The sequence below is a fragment of the Candoia aspera genome, chromosome 2 (assembly GCF_035149785.1).
Source record: "Candoia aspera isolate rCanAsp1 chromosome 2, rCanAsp1.hap2, whole genome shotgun sequence".
NCBI classification, from domain to species: domain Eukaryota; kingdom Metazoa; phylum Chordata; class Lepidosauria; order Squamata; family Boidae; genus Candoia; species Candoia aspera.
Window position 1 is genome coordinate 5839421 of NC_086154.1, and position 18344 is coordinate 5857764.

Consider the following 18344-nt stretch of genomic DNA (forward strand, 5'->3'; position numbering starts at 1 on the left):
ATCTAAATTAATGGTACAATTGTCTTGCTGATTTTAGTGGGCTTCTCATCAGTCACATAATCTGCAGCTGCCCTGTGATAAAGAACAGAAGCACTTTTGAAATGCAGCATTAAAAGAAAAACAGTGCTGGGTAAGAATCAAATCTCATGGTGGCTGAAGCTGAAGTTGCTGAAGTTTGCACTGCTGGTGCATCTCTGTTCAGGGAATATTTCTAGTGAATTTCCACCCAGTAGTGGGACAAGGCTTGTCATGCATGAATTCTTGATATATTACGACTTACTAAAACAATCAACCTAGTCTTATACTGCCTTCCACTTGCAAAGAGTCCTGAAGCAGCTTGGAAATGAAGAGCAGAACTAAACCAGCAGATCGAAATGCCTGTTCCCACCAAGCTCCCTCTTGATTGCTTGTACAGAACATTTATGATAAGGCTCTCATTCTGTTCAGCTCCAACCTGGGAAATATTTTCACATCCTTCCAATAATTTTACATTTAGCTCCTGCCCTTTTTCTTTTTGGCAGTGGGAGCTGAAGGCCCAGTGGAAGAAGAAGTGGCGAAGATGACAAAGTAGGGAGGCAAAAAGTTTTACCCTTGATCCTACTAGAGAGGATGGCAACTTTAAGATGGGTGGATGTCAACTCCCAGAATACCAATGCTGGCTAGGGAATTCTGGGAGTTGACGCCCACCCATCTTAAAATTGCCAAGGTTAAAAACATTATACTGGTGGCAAATGTTTGGGCTCCAAAAATAAGCTGTATGGGGATTGTAGTACCAGTCTCAAGGTAGCCTGTAATCTGGCCCAGGAAGTTAAGGACTATTTGCTAAAGCTTGTATTGTTGAGTAAGACTCTTTCTGCTGAGTACTATGCCAAGTAAGAAGCCCCCCGCCAAAAAAACCCACACAGCCTTGGAAAGTAGCACAAGGTTTCGATCCAGCTGAAAGGCAGTTTCTTGAAATACTGAATGGACAGCAAGCTTACTTCACACACTCATACAGATGCAACCCCTGCCTTAAACTCTTCCCACAGGTTCCCAGGGCCTGGGAAGAAGAGATAGAGATTTCTGCCAACATTTTCAAGCAAACTCCAATTATTCCCTTGTGCTCCATTCTGGTATTTTTAAATGGCTGGAAGTCCAAGGCAATGTTGGAAAGGAGGCTAAACCCACAACAACACAACAGCCCTTGGGTTTTGGCAAGAATAAGAAAACTCTCTGATTGTGATAATTACAGGAGGAGGGAATTCTCTTAGCAACTTGAAGGTCGTATGGTTCGATGTGCAGGTGCACCATTGGAGAAAAACATGTTTGTGCAAATGCTTAGAGCTCCTTGGTGCAAAAAAAAAAAGAGAACAAGCCATACTACTTGAAACACACAAAAGGACACACACACACATTTTCCAGATTCCAGAGTTTCCCTGCAATCACAGCTGTCAAAACTCAGTGGCCTGGATTCCCCCCATTCTAGGTGCAAAATTCACTGCGGGGCAGTTTCAGGCCTCAGGTCAGCTTCATGTAAACTCCCCCAAAGCCAGGCCATAAAGAAACCAGAAAATCTAGGTGTGCCAGAGAGGGGCAAAATGACTGGATTTGGAAGGTCCCACAACACAGTGGTCAGGGTGAGGAATGCTGGGTGTCATGGGGAGTTTTTCTTCACTTGTGTCTTAGTTTGGTAACCATGTTACCAAGCTCCGCCCTTTTTAACGTGTGCCAGCAATCCATGCTTTGATCATGCCACTGGGGCCCCATCTTGACTTTTTTGTCACCGCCTGTGGAAGCTCCTGCCTTCAACCATGTTTAATTGTACCAGTGTTGTGTTTTCCCATCAGCCACCTGCCATCAGTGGGAGTTGCAGGTCTGTGCAAACTGCTCTACTCTCCCTTTCAGTGGCCTGTGGAGGATGGGGTTAACTCTGGGCCTGCTGGTCACTCCAGGCAGGGAGGGCACAACCCCTTCCCTCAGGCCCCTGGCCACCCTGCCTTGTCATCCTTCCTTCCATTTTCATCTGGGAAGGCCGGCTTGCATGACTTCAGAGTTTCAAAAGAGGGGGCTTCTCCTAGGAGGGTGTGGCAAAGCAGGAGAACATGGCTCCGTCTTGCAACATTAGTCCCCGGCAGGGCCCCAATCCTGTGGCTGGGTCCTCAGGCTGGGCCCAGGGCTACCTGGCTGTTCGGCAGGCCTGCAGAAGTGTAGCTGTGTTTGGAGGCCACACAAGAACTGCCCTCTTCCCTTCCTCCCATTCCTGATGCTCGTGCAGGATTGCACAGCCATTTGTGCATCTGCTGCATGGAATTTAGCAGGGGCTGGTGCAAAGGCTTCTAGAGCTCCTAATGCTAATTTTCCAGGGGTTGTAAATCTACCTTGGGAGGTGCAGATCTGAAATACGTTCTGCATGTGCCCACGCAAGACTGCTAGAACCACTTCTCCTTGGGTGACATGTTCCCATGACTGGCACCAGAAACAGGTTGGCTGAAGTCTATCCAGCGTCTTTTCTAGTCACTTGACAGGACGTGACCTTGCCAGCTGTTCTGGGTATCTTGCTAGTTGGAAATGTGAAATAGCACTACTCCACTCTGGCTGGCACAACTCAATAGAAGAGAACATTTGTAGCTCAGGGTTGAACTGTGGAGTCCTTGGTGCCCTCTGAGCTTGGTTGTTGGCTTGTAGACTTTTCATTACCCAGGGTTAGGATGGAGACTGAGAATGAAGACCCAGTGTTAGGATGGAGTTGGAGAATGAAGAGGACAGCCTGGCAAAACGGTTAAGCAAAGCCCTGGATGAACCGCTAAGCCAAGCTGAAGAAAAAATGGAGGCAGACTTACAAGTGAAGAAAAGCCTGGAGTGGAAAGAAGCTGAACAGCTGATGCGGCCAGACAGTGAACCAGGTTCACCACCGCCAATCAGCGCGAGAGAGAGATGTGCAGCAAGGAGGGCCGAGCAACGTGAAGCCCGATTGGCTCCCAATCGGCAACAGGGCGATCTTGCAGCCTATAAAAGGCACAGCGAGAGACTGAAGGGCACCGGAGACAACAGCTCCTATATTCAGTTTCAAGAATTCACCTCAGCACTTCCTGAGCAGTCACTGGATTCAGACAAAGCCCTTAAAATTGACAGGCCTGATCTTCCTGCAACAACAATCAATCTCATGCCTGCTTCTTACAGCGAATCAACGACTATCCCCGCAATTACTTAAAATAGCTCCCTCAGTCTCGCTGCCACTTCTCTACCCTCAGAATCCTTATCTGAGGCGGAACTTCAGCGCTGTCAGTCTCTGCCATAACAGATCAACTGTCAACTCCTGAAATCCTATACCATTATAATCAGAACGTTGACCTCAGTTTCTGTTATTTTATTTCGTTTCCTCAGAATATCCATTGCTACCGTCTTTCAGTTATCTGCCTCAACTCTTCCGTCACCATCGCTCCCTAACGTTCTTTGTTGGTTTAAACAGATTCCTCCACCTCAGATTCCTACAGTGTTTCAACTCATTCAGATCTGCCTGTTTGCCTCAGAATTAATGACTTCTACCAACTTCAATTAATTGGTAATTCAGTATTGCACAATCAGATTGTTTTGTTTCTTAAATTGTATTTTACCTGTTTGCCTACAACTATCTCTCTGTTTTTATTTAATTATTTTAAATTAATTTACCTCAGAATTAATTACCTGATTCTTATTAATCCATTCTTGTTCTATTTTTAATTCATAACGATCTTCAGCTTACTAAAATTAAATAATAATTTTCAGATTAATCATTACAGACCTTCCAGATATTGTAAATTCTGTTTAATAAAGAACTATTATATTTATATTCTGTGTCAGTCGCTTAAACAGGACGGGGTGACAAGGTAACATCATCAGCGCTAGTGAGATATAAACAGGGAGCAAACCCCACACTCACTCGCACTGATGATGTTACCTTGTCAGGTAATGAAAAGTCTGCAAGCAAACAACCAAGCTCAGAGGGCACCAAGTTTCAGAATGCTGGAAAGTGGTTGGCCCGAGAGATCAGAAAAATCACACAACAGGCATTTCTATAAAAATAAATTTATTTACAGAAAGCACAAAATCATATTTTACAAGCTGTGCATTCACATGCGCTCAGAGAGGACTGGGAAGAGAGGCTGTGTGTAGAAAGGAAACAAACTAACAAGCCCAGGCAAGCTGCCCTCCAGGCAATTTCCTTATTTGGTCATGCCTCTTCACACCCAAAACTGAGGACAATTAAGTTCGACCTCTTCACCCTGCCGATACTTAAGGAAGTACTCAATTACCATGGTAACCTTAATGACTTTACAGCCAAAAGCAGAAAAAAACAAGTACCAACACCAAGGACTCCATAGTACAACTCAGCCTGGGCCTTCTGCTTTATGGTCTTCTTTCACTTTCTTGCAGTGATGCAGACCATAAATTCAGCAGTGAAGCCAGAATCACAGACACTACTCTTTTACTTGGCAGCCAGCAGCAATGGTGTATTCCTTTCTATTATCACTGACACATAGCACCCAGAGAATGAATAATATTGTCTGAACAAATGGCTAGTAAATATACAACTATCTTCCAATGCTTTTGATAAAGGTACCATTCCAGTTCATTTAATCCCATCCTATTTCATTCCACCCTTCACTCCATCCCACAACCAATCTTCCCTTTCTGGAAAAAAGGAGATGGAAATCTTCACAAATAAAAACACCACTGTTTGGAGGAGTCTCAGGCAACCCTTTCACGTGCATAACACACTCCCCACTCCACACTCTGTATCAGATTCTTTTGCATGGCCTGAATATAAATCACAGAATTAGTGGATTTAAAATGGTCCTTTCTGATCTGATTTCTAAAACTTCTAGTTTAATGTGCTTCATTTCTGCTTTGACAATTTCGTATTTTCCTGGGCTCAAGCTCACATTTCATCTTCCACTTTCAAGTATCTTTTTTTAAGTGAGAAAAAAGTACTGCTAATTTGAAGCAATTTGTCTCAATTTAGAGATGCAAGATCAAGAAGAGTTTCATGTACACTTGGAGTCACAAAGGAGTAAGAGAATAAAAGAATAAGTATAAAAGAATAAGCACAAAATAATGAGTGCTCCTAACAAAAAGAAATAAACTCTCAGAGATTTTACTCCTCATTTTAAACAAGGAGAAAATATTCATGTCACTTTTAAGAGCAGCAGCAAAGTGGAAATATTAAGAGGACTTAATAAAATATATTCCCACCTTTGGTAAAAAGGTGTTTGGCTAAGATTGCTACAGCATTGACATTCTGACATATCTGGTGAGGCAGCAGTAATTTATGCTGAAGTTAAAGATTCAGTACATCAAAGAGTTAGGCTCAGCCCAGATGATTATAGAGACTTTTAAATTATTATATCCAGAACTTGAAAGATCATAAAAATATCTGAAAGAAGCTGTTAGCTTCTACATTGAGAAAATGGCTAAAGGCAGCTAAAAATGGGAAAAGTTGATAATATTACGTTTATTTTCAGTTACCTAGGAAAAGAAAGATGAAGATGAAAATGAAAATGAAAATGAAAATGAAAACTGCAAAATCCATAGACCCATTCATATTAAACCAGGAATAATCTTCTGTAAGGGAGCTCTATATATACAAGACAAACATTCTAGAGAATCATAAAGGGGCCATAAAGGGACCACCAACTCCAAGTCCAGCTTTAGGCAGGAATCCACATTCGTTATGCTTCAAAATATGGATGTCTTGCTTCTGTTTGAACATACACATTTTCCTTGGTAAATAAACTCACTTTTTTCCCCCTAACAGCTGCATTCTGCCATTATTCTGTGTCTTTTGTTCTAGAACAGCAAAGAGTGCATCTTGACTTTCCATGTGACTCTTCTACAAAAACTTGAAAAATATTATATCCCTCCTCATTCATCTTTTCACAGGGCTAAACACACACCTTTGCTTCAATCTCCCTTCATGGGATCTAGTTTTTAGGTCCTTGATTATCTTATCTCCTCCAGTTTGTTTGAATCATTCTAAAAATATAGCCCTTAGATCTGGGCACAATACTCAAGTTAAGATCTAACTAATATAGTGGACCAATTATTTCTTCTTGATTCAGAAATAATATTTCTTTGATGTAGAATAAAAGTGCAATTTCCTTTTGCGCAGCCTCATCCAATAGCAGATTCGTAGTCAGTTACAATCAATGGCTACTTTTAGATCTTTTCTTAAATGTTATTATTGAGCTCGCTTCTCAACCACCCTACCAATTTAATATGGAATATGTTTCTATTTTCTAGAGTGGCTAGCCCATGCACTTTTGGGTCATCTGCAAATGTTGCTAAGCATTCCAGCTTCATCCAAGCCTTTGATGAAAAGGTTGATGTCTCCTAGGCCCAGAATCAAACCCACTGGCAAACTCATTGGATGGTGAGCATTCTTTCAAGCCACGTAATCCAGCTCACGCTTGATAGCTTGCTCAGCAGAATGTCAGGAGGTATTTTGTCAAATGCTTTGCAGAAATTCCACCATCCACAGCATTCCACCATCTACTAAGGATAGATAAACATAAAATGTAAAATAATGCTTGTCTAACAGGAGTTGTTCTTGACAAATCCAGGTTGATTTTTTTTAAACTAATCACTGAGTTGTTGTCGATTAACCACTTTCTGATTTGCTCCAAAATTTACCAAGGCATCAATGTCAAAGTAGTCAACACTTCCCTGGCCCCTTCTCTTTTCAAGGTAGAGACATTGCCTCCTTTCCAGTAACCTGACACTATTTTTTCTCCAGCATTTCTCAGACATGAAGAGTAAGTACCGACATCGTTCTAGAGAAAAACTGCACAACACCAATTCATTTGGATACCATTGTGTAAGTTCAGTGACATGAAAAAGATGCCTGCTCATGCTGACGCTCTTTCCATGCTTCTTAGATTTTCTCTTGTGAGATAGATTTTCTTATGCACGTTGGGACCGAGCATTTAAACAGACTATCCCTTATCCAGATCCCTTTTATGTGAGTAAGGCCACTGCTCTAACTGAGCTATTTCCACAGACTGTGCATTTATACAGTTCCTCCCCTGCAGGGACCATTTTAAGAGCAATAAGGTTACTGCAATTGGGGAAGTTCTTTCTACATTCCACACACTGATACGTGTTCTCTGCTAGGTGGATCTTTTGATGGGAAGTAAGGCTACTGCTTCTGCTAAAGCTCTTTCCACACTCTATACATTCATACGGCTTCTCCCCCGTATGGATCATTTTATGCGCAACAAGGCTACTGCAAGTGAGAAAGCTCTTTCCACATTCCACACATTGATATGGTTTTTCTCCCGCGTGGAGCCTTTGATGGGAAATAAGACGTTCTGACTAAAGTTCTTTCCACACTCGGTGCATTTGTATGGCTTCTCCCCTGTATGGATCGTTTTATGTACAATAAGGCTACTGCAGGTGCGAAAGCCCTTTCCACACACCACACATTTACAGGGCTTTTCTCCTGTGTGGATCCTTTGATGGGAAGTAAGGCCGCTGTTCAGACGGAAGTTCTTTCCACACTCCAAGCATCCATATGGTTTCTCCCCACTGTAGACCCTCTTGTGGGAAGTAAGGGCTGTGTTTGTATTGAAACTCTTTTCACACTCTGGGCATTTATAGGGTTTCTCTCCTGTGTGGATTCTTTTATGTTTGAAAAAGCTACTACTCCGACCAAAACTTTTTCCACATTCCGGGCATTTATAGGGTTTCTCTCCCGTGTGGGTCCTCTTATGGGAAGTCAGGTGACTACTCTGGCTAAAGTTCTTTCCACACTCAATGCATTTATAGGGTTTCTCCCGTGTGGATCCTTTTGTGTTTCATAAAACTACTGCTCCGACTGAAGCTTTTTTCACACTCCACACATTTATATGGTTTTTCTCCTGTCTGGGTCCTTTTGTGGGAAGTCAGATGATTGCTAAAACTGAAGCTCTTTCCACACTCAACACTTTTATGGTCTCTCTCCTGTATGGACTTGTGTGGGAAATAAGGGAGCTGCTCACTGTGAATCTCTTCCCACATTCCAGGCATTTATACAGTTTCTCCCCTGTGTGGATCATTTTATGTTTCGTAAGAGAACTGCTCCTACTGAAGTTTTTCCCACACTCCAGGCATTTATATGCTCTCTCCTGTGTGAATCCTTTTATGGGAAGGCTACTGTTGTGACTAAAGCTCTTTCCACACGCCAAAGATTTATAGGTTTCTCCCCTGTGTGAATTGTTGCATGTTTCATGAGACTACTGCTCTTATTAAACCTCTTTCCACACTCCATGCATTTATATTTGTTTTCCCTTGTGTGGATTTGTTTATGCTTATTAAAGTTACTGCTCTGACTGAAGCTTTTTCCACACTCCAGGCATTCATATGGCTTTTCCTCTGTGTGGTTCCTTTTATGGGAATTGAAGCTACTGTTCTGCCTAAAGGTCTTTCCACACTCCATGCATTTATATGGTTTCTCTCCTGTGTGGATCCTTTTATGAGAAGTGAGGTAACTGCTCTCACTGAATTTCTTTCCACACTCTGTGCATTTGTATGGTTTATCCCATGTGGATCCTTTTATGGGAATGAAGATGACTGCTGCGCCTGAAATTCCTTCCACAGTCCATGCGTCTGTGTGGTTTCTCCCTTGTGTGGATTTTTTGATGTAAAATAAACAACAATCTCTTACTGAAACCCTTTCCACACTCAAAGCAGTTATATAATTTCTCCTCTCTGCGATTCTCTTTTTGAGAAGTAAGGTGATGGCTCCGACTAAAATTCTTCCCACCTCTAATAAGCGTATGTAATTTCTGTTTCATGTATAGGCTTTGAAGTAATGAAAGAGTGAAGTTATGACCACTACTTTCTCCATGCTGTCTGAATTCATGATTTTTTGTGTGTGTAGGTTCTGCATTGTTTAATTACATTGAATATATCTGTTTCTCCATATTCTGGATAATGCGGCCGCGCGGGCTATTTTTGGTGCCCCTAGAAGGGCGCATATAACAACTTTGCTTCGCGAGCTGCACTGGTTACCAGTTTGCTTCCGGGTCCAATTCAAGGTGTTGGTTATCACCTTTAAAGCCCTACATGGCACGGGACCAGGTTACCTGAGGGACCGCCTCTTCCCCGCTTCATCAGCCCGTCCCACCCGGACAGGCAGAGAGGGCATGCTGCGGACCCCATCTCCAAGAGAATTCCACCTGGTGGGGTCCAGGAGGTGGGCCTTCTCTGCAGTGGCGCCCGCCCTCTGGAACATCTTGCCCCCGGAGGTGAGATTAGCCCCATTGCTCCTGGCCTTCCAGAGGGAATTGAAGACCTGGCAGGGAGGAGAATAGTCATACTTGGGGTTGGGAGGAAGTGCCCCTCCTACGAAAGGACTGAATGAGCCCATAGCCATCGGGATTTTATTATATTTCGTAGTTTTTAAAATGGTTTTAGTCTCTATTTTATATTGGAATTTTATTGTATAGTTATTGTTTTATGCTGTAAACCACCCAGAGTCCCTCCGTTCAGAGGAGATGGGCGGTGACAAATTTGATAGATAGATAGATAGATGATAGATAGATAGATAGATAGATAGATAGATAAAATTTCCTCTTTCTTTTTCCTTTCTGATCTGGTTGGGTGAAGAAGTCCTGGATTTCAGCACAGAGAGAAGTAGATTTTTTCTTTCCTTTCTTTGATTGGCTCCTCTCTTGGTTTTTTTTTGTTCCCCTTGATTTCCACCCATCTCTTCTACTACATGCTTGGTTCTCTGTAATGGCTCCTTGCAATTCTCATTCTCCTCTTCATTACCAGCTCAGAAAAAAAAAGGGAAAGAAAAATTCACATCAGATATTTTAAGCAGAAACACAGGCCGTTACTAGGTTCAAGACAAAAATAAGATGCACCTGTTATTTCCGCAGAATCTCCCATATGTCCTATTTGTATACTTTGATTTAAAAAGTGAGCTTACTTTTGATTTGTTGTACTGACTCATAAATTATGTCCTCTGGACTATTTCCCACTTCATTTTATAACTACTGATTTTTCATTATGATAAAACTCTAGGATAGGTTTCCACAAGATTAAATATTCAGAAGCCATGGGACAGCAAGGGTAGGCAAAGGAGAGATCAATCTATAGGAACTACCAGAATGGTATATACAACCCACCTTCCTTTCTCAGAGCAAAGATTCAGATGTTACATTACTTTATTCTTACCCCTATTTTTATATCTATTTATTAATGGTATTTATATTTTTATATATTGTATTTGTATTCTATATTTACTGTTTTAATTGACTACCTTTGTTGTAAACTGCCCAGAGTCCCTCTGGTGGGAGGAAATGGGCGGTGACAAATTCGATAAATAAATAAATACAATTATGTTGTGTCCCTGTGAACGGGTTTTACATGACTTCCACCCATCCCTTCCTGGACAGGTGTGGAATTTCTCTCTTTTTACAAGTAACTGTGCACTTGATTAATAAATCCCTTCACATCTATAAAGCAGAAATAAATTTTGGAGATACCCTTTGCCGTGTATGGTTGCACCAGGCCTAAGTTCATTAGAGTGTGACTTTCAAATGACTGGGAAACTCACATTTGCTAATAGGAAAGAAAGGAAGGCCTGCAGAGAGAATTCCCCCTTTTTCCTTGAGGTTGCCATGGAAGAATTATGCATGCAGGATTTGCCGAGTGGACGAATAGATCATTTATATTTTAAATATGGTTCAGGACAAAACTGACAGGTTAAGATCTAACAAAACACCTCTGCTCAGGCCCCGCTCTGAAGTGATTACTAAGGAACAAGGTATTCCATAGAGACGTCACATCACAGAGAAGATGCTTCAGGGTAGAAGCTTCCTGTGGAACCTGATTAGCTTTTGTTTCTACTTGCTTAAATGTATGGGACGATAATACCCATACAGAACAATTCATGAGACAAAGTTCCTTAGAGAACTGAAAGAATTTTACTTCTTTTTTAGTGAGAGCTTAACAAAAAGGGTCATAAATATTCCAAGAAAGTAAAATAAGGAAATTATGCACAGTGGAGAAATTAGCAAGCTTTGATACCACATAGCAACAGAGAAATTCTAAGCCTTGTTTTAGTATAATATAATAAATCCCACACCAATATACGTGTAGTCTTAGCAACTTCAGAGCACACCTTGGGAGGGGGAGGGAAGAGGTTGAAAAAGATGGCTACGTTCTCTCTGTGGTCATCCCTTCCTTGTTTTGGATGGTAATGTTGACATGTGAACTCAGAGCATTCATGTCTACCGTAAGAGTACTCCCTGTCCTCTCTGCATGCAGAGATAACTGAAAAATACCTTCGGGCTGTTACAATAGGAGATCCACCCAAAATTGTTTTCACCTTAGGAACTCTTGGCGTGGGCCAAATTGATGTCTTTGGGGTGTCTGCCTGGGTTTGCTCTCTTTGTTCCCTGCCAAAGCACGGGCTTTGCCCATGAACAGTTTGATTATCAGCAACCTGCACAGGAGTTGGGGGTAAATAGCAGAGACAGCCTGCCTTCACCTTTCCTTTCCTGGAAAGCTGGCTGGTGCAATGTCTTTTTGAAATTGATCTGTTGAAAAAATTCAAGGAAAGAGAAGAAAATTCTTGTTTTAACAGGAGCGTGTCAATCTCTCACAGGGATCAGCACTCAAAGGCCAGGGGAAAGAGCAACTGGGGCTCGATGCTTGGCTTGGGGCCCCGGGAGCTGTGCAGCCGCCTGCACCAGCTGTGCCGCCAGTGGCTGCAGCCGGAGCGGAGCAGCAAGGCGGAGATGCTCGACCGGGTGGTGCTGGAGCAGTTCCTGGCCCTGCTGCCCGCGGAGATGGCGCGCTGGGTGGATGCCGTCGTCTCCTGCTGCCTTGTTATTAGCAATGCTTCTTAAGGCCCACTCAACCTCACTCTTCAGGATGTCTGGCTCTAGCTCACTGACCACACCGTCAAAGCTATCCCCGATATTGTTATCCTTCCTATACAGGTCTTCTGTATATTCTTGCCACCTTTTCTTGATCTCTTCTTCTTCTGTTAGGTCCTTGCCATCTTTGTTTTTGATCATACCCATTTTTGTCTGGAATTTACCTCCCATGTTTCTAATTTTCTGGAAGAGGTCTCTTGTCCTTCCTATTCTATTGTCTTCTTCCACTTCCCCGCATTGCTTGTTTAAAAATAATTCCTTACGAGGGGCTTTTAGCAGAAGTTAATTCCTTGCTTTAGAGCACTGATGTCCAACGCAGACATGCACAATGCAGTTTCCAACAGAGCGGACAGCAGAGAATAACTTTTTCAGGATTTTTAGGCATCATAATTTGCCACTTGCGGTGAATGACCGTTTCAATAAACCGTTGGCAGACAGGGCTATTCTTGAGGTATGTATTGTATTCACAGTAGCAAGTACTGCTTCAACCCTGATTATTACCATCTTTTTTGGCTGTTACATCTTGAGCTCTTGAGAGAGGCAGAATGAATGCTGGTGGGGTGGGACGGAGGAGAAGCAGTAAATATATAATTTTTTGCACTGTGCATGGCTCATTGAGCAAATCATGGCTGTTTCTTACCTTGAGTGTTTGTAGAGAGGCTCATATTTATTTATTTTTATTTTTATCCCATCTTTATTATTTCTATAAATAACTCAAGGCGGCGAACATACCTAAATCTCCTTCCTCCTCCTATTTTCCCCACAACAACAACCCTGTGAGGTGGGTTGGGCTGAGAGAGAGGAACTGGCCCAAGGTCATATGTGTTGCTGACACTTGAAATGCACCTTTTCAGTGTTTGTTGAATAACATAAATATTCCTATAGAGTCCTAGTGGCAAGTGGAAGGCTCCCACATTGTAAGCGATGATTAATTTTCAGTAACCTGCTTCAATATTCTTTTCAGAGAGCTGGTGAGGTTGTTGTGATACACTTGATTGCCAGTGTGAGACAGCTAAATGAAAATCATATTGTATTGATTTAATTTTCCTTTAATGAAGGCCACATTTCTCTTCCCTTGTGAGGTTTTGCAGCGTGGGTGGCTTTAAGTGTTGATATTGACCCTGCTCAGGCAATAATAAAATACAGGCAATTTGTGGCTGTGCAAAACCCTCAGAGATAATGTTCATGCAAAACACTGTAGAAATCCCAGTATAATGCTGGAAACATTTCTGAGCCAGTAGCCAAATATTCTGCTTTCACAGCGTATCCTTTGTTAATGTTTTCTACTACAGATTAACGTTACTATGGTAACTAATCATTTTGGCCGGGTGAAGAGGTTGAATTTAATTGTCCTCTTTTCAGATGTTAATTTTTGCACCTGGGGGGAAGAACTTGCCTGGACTTGTTTTAGTTTTCAGTTTCCCTTCTGTGTAGGCATGTAGAGAGTTAAGCAGCTCTCACTGAGAGCCTGTAAATATATTTGTAAATAAAATTATTTTTTATAGAAATGCCTGGTGTGTGACTTTTCTGATCTCTCCTGGGCCAAAGGCTTTCCAGGCAATCTGCCAACATCCTTCTCCTTCCAATTGGGACATTCTGGGTGATGAACCACAATAGTTCCACTTTCTAAGCATTTTGCAAAACTCTTCCTAATCCTTTAGCTAAAAGATGGGCACAGAAATGACAAATGTTTCCAGGAAATGTGACTATCTTTCACCATGCCTAGATTGTAGATAGTAGCTTCATTTTTGGGGCACTTTGCCTGACACTGTTTAAGACAAATGTGTTATGCATGTTCACCACCTTGAGTTGACCAAACATATTAAAAAGTTGAGGTAAAAATACAAATAATAATAATAATACATTGTGGCTATTAAAAGCTATTCAAACACATATTTCTGGATTCTTCATTTTCTCATGGGAATCTCGTTTGTATTTTCATATGAAAATTAAAACAGACTCACTAGTTTACAATTAAACTTCTCCATTTACATGAACCTTCTCTGCCAATATTTGTATTCAGTAACAAAAGTGAAATCACGATTAAAGAATGTCGAAAAAACCTTTGGGAGCAGAGTACAGGAAGAAAGCAAAGGAACGAAATAAGGCAGCACATCGGTCATCTTCTTTCATGACATCTTAGTTGACTGACTGCACTAAAGGTATGTCGAAAACACTGCAATTTCTAGAACATCATTGTCTCTTTTTTGACGATAATCAATAAAAGAAACCAAAACTGAGTTATGGATGTCAAACCATTTTATGATGGCATGACCGACTAGGCCTCCTTTTATTATCTATTAGGAGTTAATAAGTTGTGGATAAACAATATACACATCGAAAATCTTCCTTGAAATATTATTTAGTAGTAATTAAGCTCTCTAAAAATTTTACTATGACATATTATAATATTCATAGTAATGCTGAAGTTAAATTGTGTTAATTAATTAATTTTATTTTAATTTTATTTCCAAAGGCACAACATACCTTTTCACATGCTTTGTTTTGCTTAATTGTCAATATATTTTTTTAAAATGAAATTTTTTACTTCCTTTTATCAAAAATAATGAGTTTTATTTTTTTCCTTCTGGTGAAACCGAAGGCAGCCTAAGGTCATGTGAACCAAACATTTCGTCAGCACTGAACCTTATCCAGGACCAGGACTCTATTCTCGGAACTTCAGCAGGAACTCAGGAGATTCAGAGCAGTGAGTTTCATTTTGATTTTCAAGACCCTGGAACGTGGCCAAGTAACATTTCAGATTCTCAGAGATGTTTTATCACAAAAATGAGAGCAGAAAATCAACACAATCTTGATTTAAGTAGAAGTCAGAGAAATGGCCGAAATCTCACAAAAGACTGATTTTTTAAACAACTACCAAATGGACATCACATGAAGAGGTCATGGCTAGGTCACAGCGAAATAAAAAATGCATTAATCTGTGTTCCATGTAGGTTATTGTCACACCTCTCGAGTGAGTCAAAGTCAACTTTGTCATTTTTGGCTAAAGAGGGCATCACGCATTGGAAAAAGCTCAGTGAAAGGATTACAGATCACGAGAACTCGCAAAGCCACAAACATTGTTTTTGCTGTTGGAAAGCTCTTGAGTCTTCACTAGGAAAGGGGGGAATAGACAAAGAGCTTGAAGATCAGATAGCAAAAGAAGAAAGTCAATGGAAAGAAGTGCTACGTTGTGTTGTTGAAGCTGTAATGTTTGTGGCAAAACAAGGAAGCCCATTAAGGAGGTCACAAGAACAATATGACTTTGGTGATCCCAGGAGTGGCAAATTTCTAAATACAATTGAACTGATATCCCACTACAATTTTCATTTAGGCAAGCATATTGAACGGCATAAGAAAGGGCAATTGAGCTACTTCTCATGGAAAGTACAAAATGAATTCCTAGACATTATAGCAGGGAAAATAAGACAAGATATACTGAACGATGTGACAGAAGCCAAATATTTCGCATTAATTTTCGACTCAACCCCTGATATCAGCCATAACGAACAAATGACAGAAATGATTCATTATGTGAAAATGACAGTGGACCAGAAATTTTGGAAAGCGTCATTGATTTTTTTATTGTCAGTGACAAAACAGGGTTTGGCCTCCCTGAAGAGATTTTGAAAAAGGTAGAAAGTGATGGCTTGAACGTGAAGAACTGCAGAGGGCAGTTGTACGACAATGGGGCCAATATGGCTGGTATCTATAAAGGGGTACAATCGAGAATACCCTCAGTCAGAAACATTCATGATCTTTGAAGACTTTTGGAATCAACTTGGGACTATGCCCCATCCAATGCTTTTGCAGAAGCTGAAAAGATTGCTGAGATGAACGATTTACCTGCTGATTTCCAAGAAAAACGGAAAAGGAAAAAGAAGACGATGTTTGACGAAGGCTGTGAAGATGAAAATTCCAACTTATCAGAGGAGGATCTGCTTAGAATTGCTTTATTAGAAATCATTGACAATATAGTGAATGAGCTAAAATCCCGGTTCCGGGCACTAGAAGAAATTAATGACAAGTTTGGCTTTCTAAATGGGGATAAAATACACAAGATGGACATGAAAGATTTAAAGACTGAAGCCCGTAAGTTAGCAGAGACGTACAAAAACGACATAAATGAAGTCAGATTCCTTGAAGTGGAAAGTTTTAAACACCACGCCTTAGCAGTTGATAACACTATGAAAACGGCACCTGCAGCAACACTCTTGAGCCTCATTTACAAACACAGACTTGAAGAAGGATATCCAAACTTGACCACAGCCTTAAGGACATTTCTAACCCTTCCTGTTACCATTGCTTCAGGTGAAAGAAGTTTTAGTAAATTGAAAATTATTAAAAATTGCTCAAGAAGCAACGTGGGGCAAGATCGACATTCAAATTTGAGTATTATTTCAATTGAACACAAGAGAGCATTGTCTATTTGCTATGATGACATCATCAAAATCTTTGCTGCAAAAAAAGCTCACAAGTTGAATCTTTGAAAGACTTGTATGATTCATTCATTAGACTAATTTTCATAATAAGGAGACGATGTTGAAGATGATAAATTATAAAGAATGTCCTTTAATGTAATTATGTAATTACTTATAAATAATGTTGCAAGATATTGTGTTTTATTTTGTCAATCATTTCCTAACCCTAAAAATCTGTCATATACAAAGTTAAATTAATTTTAACTAAGATTAAAAACTGTGGATTGAACATTTTTAAGCCAATCATGAGTGTAATATATTTCTGTAGCTTAAGTTGTTAAATTTAAGTAAATTACAAACTGATTTAAAATCAGTTTTATTAATTTAATGCATAAGGTAAAGGTAAAGGTTTCCCTTGACGTAAAGTCCAGTCGTGTCCGACTCTAGGGGGCGGTGCTCATCTCCGTTTCAAAGCCTTGGAGCCGGCGTTGTCATAGACACTTCCGGGTCATGTGGCCAGTATGACTCACGGAACGCCGTTACCTTCCCGCCGAAGCGGTACCAATTAATCTACTCACATTTGCATGTTTTCGAACTGCTTGGTGTGCAGAAGCTGGGACGAGCAACGGGAGCTCACCCCGCCGCGCGGTTTCGAACCGCCGACCTTCCGATCGACAGCTCAGCGGTTTAACCCGCAGCGCCACCGCGTCCCTCCTAATTTAATGCATAATTATACATTAAAGAGCCAGTTTGGTCTAGTGGTTAAGGTTCCAAGTTAGAAACCAGGAGATGGTGAGTTCTAGTTCTGCCTTAGGCCTGAAAGCCGGCTGGGTGACCTTGGGCCAGTCCCTCCCTCTCAGCTCAACTCACCTCACAGGGTTGTTGTGGGGAAAATAGGAGGAGGAAGGAGTATTTGGTATGTTCACTGCCTTGAGTTATTTATAAAAACAAAGGCGGGATAGTAAATAAATAAATAAATAAATAATAGAATAATAAAACTTGCTAACACCTCCCTCACCAACCCATGGCAGGGGGAGCGCAGAATCCATGTTTGTCCCGGGTGACACAGACCCTAGTTGCGGGCCTGGAGAGGAGGAGCGGTCCAAGCAGCCTGGGGAGGGGCCCAGTGAAAACCTGGAGGGTGGAGGGATGACCCGATGCTGCCCATCCCTCTTTTGGGGATGGGGCCAAAGGCAGCGGCAGTGGCAGCAGCTACCATCCAGCGTCCAAGAGAGAATGGGCTGGCATCCACACAACTCCATCTTTTTACTGTTCAGGAAAAAGAAAAGCAACTGAGAAAAACTTCAGAATTCCGCCTTTGTTGTTAGCACAAAGAGCGTTCTGATCTCATTCATCAAAGCTGAAGATTTGGGGGCCCAAGGGAGGGATTTTCTGTGTTGCTTTGCCATGATTTAATTAACCGTTCTTATTAATTAACAGAAGTTCTCTGCACCAAGTTACAAGCTGTGCCTCGCACGCTTGCATTCCCACATGTTAAGCCACACACAAGCAAATCACCCACAGTACAGTATTCGCAGACTGGTTGTCACGAATTTTGCTTTTTAAAAAACACACATAAAAATCATGCCATCGGGATAAAACCGCATGTCCATTTTCTGTGCATTCTCTTGGAGTTTAATCTGTTTTCTAGTACTTTTTCATGTTTATAATTCACTTCCGTTCCTAGTCCAGCGCCTTGACCACTAGACTAGACTGGCCCCCAGCTTGCTCTAGTAAATACTGTAAAGCCCTGGACTAGGAGCAGGCAAACCAGAGTTGTAGTCCTGCCTTAGGTACAGCAGCCAGCTGGGTGACTTTGGGTCAGTCATTCTCTGTCTCCCCTAGGAAACTGTTTTTTAATGTGGCAGAAGACAGAAATTACGAAATGCATGACTTGAAAGTACACATACTATATACATACTATAGTTATCTTAACATCACTTAGATCAGACGGTGAATGAAAGCAAATTTAGATTTGGTCCTGGGTCCACAGTCAAAGGCAAAGTGCAGAACTCAGCCTGGAGAAAGTTGCTCACAC

At 41.3% G+C, this 18344-nt stretch overlaps 1 pseudogene; it reads right to left on the reverse strand.

Annotated features, from left to right (window-relative positions):
• Positions 1–7217: 7217 nt before the first annotated feature.
• LOC134489767 (zinc finger protein 239-like) lies at positions 7218–8013 on the reverse strand (annotated as a pseudogene).
• Between the last annotated feature and the right edge of the window lie 10331 nt (positions 8014–18344).